General features: G+C 41.1%; 1 protein-coding gene across 2 annotated transcripts in view; it reads right to left on the bottom strand.

Moving 5' to 3' along the window:
- The window catches only part of KCNQ5 (potassium voltage-gated channel subfamily Q member 5), a 340,121-nt gene that overhangs the window by 321,427 nt on the left and 5,953 nt on the right, over positions 1-12,741 (bottom strand). The gene's annotated exons all lie outside the window — the stretch shown is intronic.

The following is a 12,741-nucleotide window of genomic DNA, read 5'->3' as shown; positions in this document are numbered from 1 at the left end:
CGGACGGCCCCTTGAGTTAACAGAACCTTGTCGGGTGGAATCTTCCAGGGCGGTTCGACTGACAGGTTCTTGAGGTCGGCGAACCACTCCTGACGAGGCCAATATGGCGCTACCAGCAGAAGATTCGCCTGCTCTTGAATAACCTTCCGAATGACTTTGGAGAGAACTGGAAGAGGGGGAAAGGCATAGAGAAGCCCCCGGGGCCACGGACTCCGAAGAGCGTCCAGACCCTCCGCTGCTGGAGATGGGTAGCGGGAAAAGAACCTCGGCAATTGGGTGTTGTGAGCCGTCGCAAACAGGTCCACTAGGGGAAGACCGAACCTCCTCGACAGGTCCTGGAACAGGCAGGGGTCCAGCTTCCACTCGGCATGATCTATTTGGTCTCTGCTGAGCCAATCTGCTTCTCGATTCAGAGACCCCGAAATGTGTTCTGCTTTTATTGACGAGAGGTGTAGTTCCGCCCACGACAGGAGACGCTCCGCCTCCTGCATTAGTGTCCAAGAGCGAGTCCCCCCTTGTTTGTTGATATGGGCCTTGGTGGCCACATTGTCCGTTAAAATCAGAATGTCCCGGCGATACACAAGGTGTTTGAAGTGCACCAGGGCGAGGCGAACCGCTCTGAGCTCCAGCCAGTTTATATTGTGCGGCTGTTCTGTCGACGACCAGACCCCCTGGGCCAACTGAAGGTTGAGATGAGCCCCCCAGCCTCGGAGACTGGCGTCCGTGGTCAACACCATCCGCTCTGGTTCTAGGAAGGGGGAACCTTTGTCGAGGGCCGGAGACAGCCACCACCTCAGGGAAAGGCGCACAGAAGCTGGGACTGTGACCCTGAGAAGAGACTCCGCTCGCCCTTGTCTCTGGTAAGGGAGCAGAAACCATTGAAGGCGACGAAGATGGAAACGTGCCCACGGAACAATGTCTATGCATGATATTAATTTTCCCAGAAGCTGGGAGAGCGTCAGTAAGGTCACAGTCCTGTGTAGTAAGACTTGGGACACTAGGTTCCGAATGCTGACTTGTCTGTCTGGAGACAGGAAGACCACACACAGGCTCGAATCGATTATCGCTCCTAGATGGAGGATACGAGTCGTGGGGACCAGATGGCTTTTGGCAAAATTCAAAGTGAACCCGTGGTCTTGAAGAGTCTGAAGTACTAACTCCCGGTCGAGGGTCGCTTGCTCTGGAGAAGATGACAGGATCAAAATGTCGTCGAGGTAGCATGCCAGACGAACCGGAATCTCCCTGAGGGACGCCGCAATTGCCGCTAGCAACTTTGTAAAGGTCCTCGGAGCGGACGAAAGGCCAAATGGCATAGCCCGATATTGGAAGTGGTGGTCTCCAAACGCAAACCTGAGGTACCTTCTGTGTGATTGGTGAATGGGGACGTGTAGGTACGCTTCCTTTAGATCTACAGACTGCATCAGGTCCCCCCGTCGGATGCAGCCAAGCAGAGACTTGAGGGAATGCATTTTGAACCGACGGTAGACGATGTGTTGATTGAGACGTCGTAGGTTCAAAATGCCTCTCCAGTCGCCCGAGCTCTTCGGGACCAGGAATAACGTTGAATAAAAGCCGGTTCTGAGTTGGTCTGAAGGGACTTGTTCTATGGCCTGAATCTGTAACAGATGGAAAATTTCGAGCGATAGAAGGGCTCGCTTTTCCGGCTGCACCGGCCAAGGGCAGTGAACATAAAAGTCCTGTGGCATCTTGGCGAATTCCAAACGTAATCCCTCGGTGACAGTTTGGACAATCCAGGCATCCGAGGTGGTAGTCGGCCACAGGTGAGAGAAGGCCTGGAGCTTGCCGCCGATCGGGACCGGGAACGGTGAGTCACTTTCCACGTCTGGCGAAACGACCCGCAGACTGCTTGAAAGGCCGTCTAAAGTTGGACTGTCTGCGACCGCGGTCACGAAAGGACGCCCTGTCTGAAGTCGGTTGGTACTGGAGTTGCGAGGGCCGGTAATAAGAGGCGCCACCGGCGCCTTGATCCTGCCGAAAGGGCTGTCGGCTATACGGTACGTAGCGCCTGTCCTGGCGGCGAAAGGAAGTAGGTAACACCTTCTTTTTATCCCTGTTCTCCACTAGAACTGAATCCAGGGATGATCCAAACAAGGCAGGGCCCTTGTAAGGAGCAGCAGTTAGACGCCACTTGGACTTGGCGTCAGCCTTCCAGTTGCGGAGCCATAGGAGACGCCTCGAAGACACAGTTGACGCCAAGGCACGGGAAGCGAATTTAGCCGCGTCCAAGGATGCGTCAGCTGAATATTCAGCAGCTGCAACCAGTTTTGCTAGGTCTTGATGCGATCTCGCGTCTTCAGGCGGGAGCCGTTCTTTCAATTGACGCAGCCACACCAGCGATGCCCGGTTAAAGAAGGATGACGAAGTTGCTGCCTGAATGGCCCAAGCCACCGCTTGGTGCGTCTTACGAAAGCCCATCTCGGCCCGTTTGTCCTCAAACTTGAGGCCGTCCCCCGGCTCACCTAGCAGGATGGAAGAAGATGTAAGGCTAGCCACCGGATCATCAATCGTAGGCAACTGTAGAAGTGCATCCAGAGCAGGAGCCGAGGCATAAAGCTTACGGTCAAACGAATTCGGACCAGACAATGAGGAGGGGCGGTCCCAGGGCTTCTGAATGACCTGGCAGAAAAGATCAGGACACGGAACAAAGTCCTCCTCAGGTTGAGGCAGATTAAACAAATGACTGTTAGGGCCTGCTGGAAGAAGAAGAACAGAAGAAGAAGAGCCCTGAAGCGGGCTGGAATCCATGTTGGTAGCCGCTTTTGCTTTGCGAAGCAACGAGCGAAACAAAGAAGGCTTAAACAGGCCCGGGAAAGCCGGTTTGTCCTGAATCTCCCCTTCATCCTCTGACATCTCAAAGTCATCTAGGAAGTCATCTTCCCGGGCTGATTCCGACACAGGATCATAGGGAACAGATTGATTTTGTTGATGGTGTACCCCGGGAGGGTGCAGATGAAAAGCAGGCCCAGGAGGACAAACAGGGGCAGGCAAGGCACCAGTGGATTGCTGTAACCCCATTTGGAACATATGGGACATGGCCTGAGTAAAAAAGGACTGAAAATCCACAGGTTGACCAAACACAGGGCCCGCCTCCGGGCGGAGGCCAGCTGCAGTGGGTGTAAATGTAGCTGCTGGAGCTGCCCTAGAAGCCTGAGAAAGTTGGCTGGCAAAACTGGAGGAGCGTGACCTGGCACTAACACAGGGTTGATTAGTAGCAAACATTGAACACCCCTGAGAAGTAGATGGGCAATCCTCCCTTAGCCCACTAGCCAAGGCCTCCATAGAATGAGAGGCTGAGGGGTCACGAGCCATCCCATGGTCTAAATCTCCCTCCATAGGCCCCTGACAAGGTACTTGCACCTGCTGGCAGGCCTTAGCAAACTGCTTTTCTAGGGCTTTGTGCCTACGTTGGGCATCCTTATCTACAGCCGTAGATTTGGAGGATTTCCCCTGTTTATTGTTTTTAGTCTTCCTCCCCCTGAGCTGTTTAGGGGAAGGCACTGGGGAAGGAGAAGGACTTCTGTCCATATCCGAAGAAAGATCAACTGCCTCCCTGTCCTCCATGTCAATAGCCCCAACAAATAATTGTAATATATAGCTAACAGTTTTCTAAGATAATGAATTAATTAATTAATCAAAATTTTTCTTTCTTTTTTTTTTTTAAATATATATATATAAGGTGAAATAAAGAACTATTTACAAGAAAAAAGGGGCTTCAAATATAACTAGGCAACCGCCAACAAACAAATTCTTTTTTTTTTTTTTTAAATAGATATAATCAAATGCCAAAAAATTATGTACTTCCCTTTAAATCCTCAGGCACACCACTGCATACAAGGGAAAAGCGCAGGCATGAGCAGGACAGCGTCCCAACCTGCGAGTCACCAAGCGACCCTGGAAACCTAAGCCCAGGTCGCCCTGTCCACGGAGCAGCTCAGAGAATTGACGAAGTTCTGGGCACAAAATGGCGGCCCGCGAGGGAAGCCCCAACGAGTCCTAAGCCAGGCGAAACAAAGCGCCTACGGCCGGACTGAAGCTGCAACGAAGGGGGCAGTCTCAACAGTTCAAAACGGCTAATGAGTATGCCAGCCGGCAGGGACTCAAGCCGCTAGGTGCTACGGCCGCTAAAGCGAACGGCAGCCTCGCGCAGTGACAGGTTGCAAATGGCGGCCAAAACGGCAAAAAAATTAAGCCGCCCGCCAAGCCAAGCCGCTAGCGGCGGCCGGAGCCCCGAACCGCCGCAATGCAGTTAAAACTTCACCTAGGTGAAGATAGTCAAAGCGCAGCACCTTTACAACAGAAAAGGAATTAAAATGATCCAATTTAGAAGAATAACAAAGCAAAAAAGATAAAATTGAGAATAAGTAACAGACACTCAATGCACTTGCAATGGCTGAGTGAAAAAGTCTGAGGAAGGAGCAGGAAGTGAGGTGGATCCAGCTCCAGAGGGATTTGATTGACACTCAGCATTGCAAATAGGAGTGATCGTTACCCAGACTGAGGAGTGTCTGAACGGCGAGTAGGAAAAACAATATTTTTCTGATTGTTTGGAGTGGAATAGATCTGCACAAGAAGAAAGTGAAACTAAGTGTGAGGAGGAAGGGGCAAGCAGACAAGCAGTACAAAATGAAAGTGAAACTTTCTGAGCACAATACTGCACAGCCACAGACAGACAAGTCTTTGGATCTTTTTGTGTGTATGAGGTTTATCACATTCTTTCCTTGGAGGAAAAAACCTATAATGGCAGCAGGCCGTAAAAGAGACCCAGTTTGGCAATATTTTAATGAAGTTCCTTTACCTATCGGTAAGGCAGGCATGCGTGCAAACTGCAAACACTGCAACAAAGAAATGCAAGGCCTGGTGGCCCGAATGAGGCAACATCATGAGAAGTGCTGTGATGAAGATGACCAAAGAAACACATTTGAACAGGCAGGATCTTCAGGTTGGTAAACATTTTTATTGAATCATATTTCTAAAGACTGCCTTGAACTGTCATGTTTGAGCAAAATTATATTTCTTATTATTACTGCATGTTACTGTCATTTGGTACAGTTATGAAGAAAAGCAAATATTCCTTTTGGAGCAGTGGTGTGTACAATAAGCAGAAATTGTATAAACAATAAAATAACAGCATTGACTTTTTTGTTTAGAGGAATTCATGGATTCTGGAAACTATCCACCTTCAAGATCACCATCCTCCTGTTCTACAGTTTCAGAGTTATCCATCCAGGATAGTGCTTCATTAGCATCATCATCATCAGACACCCACAGCCACATATCACTATCACCTAAAAGAAAGAAAAAACCCTTCCCTCCTGGAACCACCATAGATAAATTTGTGATAAAAACTAGCAGATTAGAAAAAGAGTTAATTGATGAAAAAATTGCCCAGTTTGTTTATGCAACGAACTCTTCTTTCCGTCTGACTGAGAACCCACATTTCATTAAGACCAGGATACAGTCCACCCAGCAGAGCAGATGTTGCAGGGAAACTGCTGGATAAAGTGTATGACAGAGAAATGGAGCAATGTGCAACAGCTCTGGAGGGTAGAATTGTTACCCTAAGTATTGATGGGTGGAGTTATGTCCACAATGATCCTATTGTATGAGCTTGTATAACAACAGAAGAAGGGAAAGTCTTCCTTGCACAAACAATTGTGCAAGGAAATACACACACAGCAGAATACTTACAAGAAGTGGCAGTAAAAGGTATAATAACATGTGAACAAAAATTCAAATGTCTAGTACGCAGTTTGGTCACAGACAATGCTGCAAATGTATCCAAGATGAGAAGAAATTTAGAAGAGCAGGAAGGGAATACAAAGCTAATAACATATGGTTGCAGTGCTCATTTGCTGCACCTCTTAGCCAAAGACTTAAGTGTTCCAGAAATAAAGACTAATGTTGTTGAAATTGCTAAATACTTCCGTAACAATCATTTTGCTGCAGCAGCTCTGAAAAGGATGGGTGGAACCAAGCTAACGCTCCCACAAGATGTTAGATGGAACTCTGTGGTGGGCTGTTTTGAGCAGTATATCAAGAACGGGCCTATTCTGATGCCAGTTTGTGAAGAAAATCGAGATAAAATAGATGGCACTGTCACGGCCAAAATCCTCAACATTGGGCTTAAGAGAAATGTTGAACATATGCTGAGCATCCTGAAACCCATCTCTGAAGCTTTAAACAAAATACAGAAAAATAGCTGTTTTATTGCTGATGCTGTTGAAATTTGGAAGAAACTGAGTGAACACTTAAAAACAGAACTACACATGGACAGAATTAAATTACAAGCATTAAAAAAACGAATGGGACAAGTACTGTCTTCAGCTCATTTTTTGGCAAATATTGTCAATATCCAGTATCAGGGTCAAAACTTAAGTTCTGAGGAAGAGGAGTTAGCTATGACATGGGTATCTAGCAATCATCCATCTGTAATGCCAACTATAATAAACTTCAAAGCTAAGGGGGAACCATTCAAGAAATATATGTTTGCTGAAGATATTTTAAAGAAAGTCACATCAATGAACTGGTGAAAGTCACTTAAGCACTTGATTTAGAGACTGTTCAAGTAATGATTTCACTTTTAACAGCAGTAGCTTCTTCTGCAGGTGTTGAAAGAATATTCTCTTCCTTTGGACTCATTCATTCTAAATTGAGAAATCGTTTGGGACCTGATAAAGCAAGAAAGCTTGTTTTTCTTTTCCAGATTATGAACAAAGAAGAAGATGAAGATGATGAGTGAGCTACAGAGGACAGTATTTAAGTTTTTCATGTGTAGGCTGGGCTGACAGTCCAAATTAGTTAACAAACATGGATGTTTGTTTAAGCAAATAACATATGCTGTAATGTTATTGTTTCAGTTGAATAAATCTATTTAAATTGTTAAGGTAATGATTATTTTTCTCCTTCCTAAGTACAACAGAAAAGTTGTCCAAATATGAATGATTAACCTATTAAACTGGGGATAAAAATACTAATATGAAAAGTTGTTATTCTAAAAATCTTCATCTACTTGCATATTAAAGTTATATCAGCAAGAATTAGTCTTTATGTAGAAAACTATGATTTAAATCAAGCCTTACTGACTAGTGATTTAAATTGTGATCCACCCTGCATCCAGAGCAGTCGTATCCATCCTGGCCCACAGGCTGCATATACCTCCGGAAAGCTAGTAATGTGGCCCCACAAGATTTATTTAAAAAATAAAGGAAGTTCGTTATTTATATACATTAACTGTATCATATATTTTATATGCAGTCCAAGACAATTTCTTTTCACTCAGTGAGGCCCATGCAAGCCTAAAGTTGGATAATCCATGATATAGAGTGTCGGGAAGTATTCTTATTCACATACTCCTTGAACTACATTTATTTACGTCACTGAAGTTTAACCTGTAAGTAGCCTTCCTAGAAGTTTAAATGACTCAGAACTCAAATGACTTATTCACAAGAACAAGATTTGTTTTCTGCAAACACAACACATTTTCCACACAGTAGCTTCTCCAGAAAATGTTCTATCAAATCTAGAAGCTCAGATTAGGTTTATATAAAGGATTCACAGGTGTTTTTTTCCATTAATGAATCTCTATTTACATGCCAATGTTAAACAAAAAAAATTCTAGTTTTAATATAGATGACTCATTCAACCTTTTCCTGAGCAGTGTATATTTTTCAGATAGAGAGCAAGCAGAGCTCTACATCCATTAATGAAATAACTCAAAAAAAGTTATGAAAATAATTTAAAATTAAATATAAATAAGTGATATTTTTGTCATTACCTACATATTTTAGAAATACTTCCAAGAAGTAATTTTTGAGAGAACATTCATGTATCTTGTCTTACAATATAACAAGATCTTCCCTTGCCTTTTCATGTGCTAATACTTATTAAGATAATTTTTATCAAGTTCCTTACTGAATTACAACTGAGAAAAGGTAGCCTTCATTCCATCTCATAATGATACATTCAACTTCAAAACAAGAGGAGTGAAGTATTAATTTGGTGCATTAAGCAAGAAGAGACTGATTGCGATGATATTAACCTTGAATTTGCATTTCAATGTTTTGTTAGGCTTTTATTAGCTGCTGCTTCCCAGAGTTCTTAAAATGTGATGATAAAAGATACAAAATGAGCAATAACCATTGAAAGAGACATCTGACATCTCCTGGACTACTAATTTCATTTCTCCTGTTAAATATTTATTCTCCCTGCCTACCCTATAGTCAACCGCATGGTTCTTTGGCACATAAAACATCAGCAATATCTTAAAACAATATATTCTTTATAGCTAAGACTAGGAGAAGAATCTTCCTCCACCCACCCACTCATATAACTTCACTCTGAAAGAAAATTAAACATACAAGTACTAAAAAAGAATGCTTGTAAAAATAAAGCAACCTCACTAAAGAATCATGTATAACTTATTCATCCAAATTGGGTTCCCAAAGCAGCTTGTATACAATGAATTGAACAGAAGTCTCTCTCTCTCTCTCTCTCACACACACACACACACACACACACACCCCAAATCGGAGATAATAAATCTGGACTTTATTATTTCAATGTAAAAATTATACTATACATTACATTATCAGAGATTATACAGTAAATTCCATATAAATCAAATTAACTCAATATTTTCCACATTAAACTTAAGCGTGTTTTTATAATTTCATGCAGGAGATAGCCTACCAATGTTCATGAAATGAAGCTTCACATTAAAGTAATCAATTTACAAAAACATAGAATTGCATTGATAGTCAGAATTCACAAGAATTAGAAGAAGTTGTTTCATCCATACTATGATACTATTTTGAGAATTTTCAAATCAGTTCATTCTGGAAAATATATAGTACATTGGAATTTCCACAGTTGCCAAAATTTCCATTTGCAATTAAAATTAAAATTGGCATTCATTTCCTGCAGTCAATTATCTAAAGGTACCTGGCAGTCTTCTCTGTTATGTGGTGCTGCTGTGTCATGACTTCATTCAATCCAGAAATTTATATTTCAACACCTTTAACATTGTTAAAGTTGTCTTCAGTTTAAAGATCAGTGCGAAAAAATCTGTTTTCCTAGCCCTTACTTGATAATATCAAAATGAAAAATTTATTAGACTATTTAAAAATTCCAGCAATGCCTATAGCACAAATCAGCAAATACATAAGCATATGATTCAATTTTCATTTGGTAAACTATATCTGTAATACTAGTTGTATGCATACACTTTTCAAAATGCTCAAGAAAAATTTTACAACTAGGATTCTTGTGTGAAATTCAAAGTGAAACTGAACACCAGTAAATTACTCCAAATAATCTTGGCATAGAAGACTAATATCTGTGTTTCATTCTCTTTCAAACTTTTTCCCCCTAATAATTCCTTTGTTCTAGCACCAGCTTTAAGTTTTTCGTGTGGATTAACATTATAATTATTAAGTGGATGATTATATAATTATTTAATAGCAACCCAAAACATGGTCATAATTCATCACCACATCAACAATTCTATTGTTGCCTCCAAACATGAAATGACATAGATACAGCAATTGATTCTGGATATCTGGAAATTTTCAGGAAAGCCCCAAATTTATTCTAACCAAGTCCCCCAAAATTACATTTATTTATTTAGAAAATTTATTCCCCATCTACTCATCATACTCCCATACTCCAATCCAAAGCAAGATTCATTAAACAGAGCTATATTCGACTCATTATTTAGTAAAAAAGAATCAACTGTGAACTTTGGTTTCCAGCAAATATTTGAATTATTCAATCCACTAGAATTGTCAAATTTCATTGAAATAAATGAAGAGATTATCTGCTATCCTCTAAATTCTGTTTCTTAGGGGAAATTGTGTGTTTAGCTTTATTATCTGTGAATGGAATTTCTGAAATCTGTAGCATCTTCTATACAAAATCAACACACCAGATTGAAAGATAAATTTTGAAATGTAATTTTCTGAATGTTGTAAATAAAAGGACTGATGCCAAAAGATAGCTCCTGCCCTTCCATATTCCACCCAGTCACAGATCAACTATTTTCTTGTAAAATGTCCAGTTCTGTAAAAACTATAATGGTATGGGAAAATAAGAGACAGGAAGAGAATGGGAGACAGGAGGAGAAGCCACAGATTAGGCAATGGTTAGATAAGAGGTAGCTAAACCCAAAGGAATGGGGTGTGGCAACTGACTCAAAGGGACCCTCTCTAGTTTCTTAGGCTGTAATGGCTATGGGGCAGAGGTAGTTTCAGACTTGCAAAAGTCTTTTATGTAATCTTACAATAAAGATGAAGGGATGCGGTGGCTCAATGACTAGAATCCCTAGTGCCGCGTAATAGGGTGAGCTCCCATTATTTGTCCCAGTTTCTGCCAACCTAGTTCGAAAGAATGTAAAAAATGCAAGTAGAAAAATAGGGACCACTTTTGATGAGAAGGTAACAGCATTCCGTGCGCCTTTGGCGTTTAGTCATGCCGGCCACATGACTATGGAGACGTCTTCGAACAGCGCTGGCTCTTCGGTTTTGAAACGGAGATGAGCACCGCCCCCTAGAGTTGGAAACGACTAGCACATATGTGCGAGGGGAACCTTTACCTTTACCTTACAATAAAGATAGACCTAGTACTTCTGAGTGTTTAGTTCTTGTCTGGAGCACCCTGCAAAGTTAACAAAGTGACTTAAATTTGCTATAAAAAGAAGTTTGTGCCATGGAGGTAACATGATTTGCTTTAATGAATCAATTGCAGGAGAACATTATCCATCTCTGAAGAACTTCAGTGTCTACCAAAGAGGCTCACTGGAACCATCCAACCTGGTAAACCCCAGCACAAAAAGCTTGGTGAATGATGTGGGGGAGGCAGGTCATACCTCCTCTACTGTGTTTGCCAAAGACTTTTCAAGCAGCTTGGAGGAAGTTTCAGGGTAGACAGCTTCAGAATATGATACCAGTTTGCACTCGGTGTGAGCAGCAATACAAAATACCCTTGGCTAGGGTGAATTTTCTATTAAGTGGGATTACAAACTCAAGAGTAGTGGTGCATTCAGTCTGGCATTTAATAAAAATTCCTTAGGTATATTAAGATGAATTTGTTGAATAGTGTCCATTTCACTGAAGCTCTGCTATTTTCTCACTACAATCATTGGGGACTCAATACGGAATGGGTAAAATTGCAATTAGATTGAAAATTAAGCATTATTGTAAAATCTGAAACTATGCTTTTATAATTTATTTATTTCTTTATTAAATTACTATGTGTCAGTCTCACTGATACAGCGACTCTAGAAGGCTTACAATAATAAGGAATGAATCCAAGTATTATTTGCGAAACCCGTTATATGAATATCCAAAAGATTGTGTAATTAAATGATTCTGTTTCCAAATATTACATGAAATATTGAAATATTAAATTGAATGAAAACTTAATAGTTTTCACTGAATTTAAGGTATGTGTACACTTCAAGAACAATTACTAATTTTAGCTTTAGCTAATGAGTATTTACTACAGATTCTCAAAACGTTGCAAAATGTGAAATGCCTCTTACTTATTTCCTCATCCATTTTTTTTCTACTGATTTCAATTTGCATTCATACATTGTAGTCCTAACATATACAGTAGAACCTCTGGTCACAAACGCGTCTGACCACGACCAAATCAGGTTCCAACCAAAAAATTCACAAAATTTTTGAATCTGGTCACGAACACATACTCGGGTGGCAATAAAACACGGCTGCAGCTGACTTCCCCTTCCGCGCCATTTTTTTTGTAAGCACCAATTTTTTAAAATGGGAAATTAAGTTCAGGTCATGACCAAATCGGGTTGCAACAAAGTTATGGAACAAATTATGGTCGTCACCAGAGGTTCTACTGTATATAGGTTTCAAATATCCAGATAACCTCCATTTGGAAGTAAAGGCTCTTTTGAATCTCTTTGCTGTCATATTGTGATTATTCAGACTTTTTCAGGCCAGATACAATGGTTTGAAGAGGGCTTTGAGTCAGTATTTGTGGCACTGGGCTTGTGGCAAAAATTCAGAAGTATTTCCAAGGGGTGAGAGAGAATGGTATAAAGATCACCCAACTAGCTATATGCCTAGAGAGGGACTAGAACTCATTGTCCTTCAGTTTCTAACCCAGTGGCTTACTTACTAGAAGTCTATTAAAATATCTACAAATCAGTACATATTTTACAGAAGAGAGAAAACTGTAATAGAAGACAGTCAAGGGACTAAATAAATTACTGAATGTTATAGTAATCTTTTAACCATTCATAGCTACTTGAAGCCTGAGGGAATACATTTACTTTCAATTGCTCACTTATTAGATCCTTTTTGCTTCTCATTTTCTCTTGCTGCCCTACAAAGGAGCTAATGTCAGATGTAATAAAATCAATTCAAAAGAAAGTAGTGAAAAATATACTTCTATAATAATTTGAAACTTGCTTCTTTACACCAGAAATTCTTAGGTTACAGAGTAAAAACTTTATTGGTATCCTAAAAACATTCAGATTTCAATTCTACTTCAGGATGTTAAAACTTTCAGATAGTGACAAGGTACTTATTTTCTACATTACGATAATCAAAATACCATTTTATGATTTCTAACTATTACAGATAGTCTAACCACAATTGGAATAGGAACCTAGGTTGTTAAACAAAGGGATAGCTAAGTGAAAATTGTGACTGTGTTAACAATCTTACTTTCAGCTTTCCTTTCCAGACCAATGAA

The sequence above is a fragment of the Pantherophis guttatus genome, chromosome 1, assembly GCF_059756535.1.
Source record: "Pantherophis guttatus breed Tessera chromosome 1, ASM5975653v1, whole genome shotgun sequence".
Taxonomy (NCBI): Eukaryota; Metazoa; Chordata; class Lepidosauria; order Squamata; family Colubridae; genus Pantherophis; species Pantherophis guttatus.
Note: the sequence above shows the minus strand (reverse complement) of the source record. Positions and strands in the feature narration are given on the sequence as shown.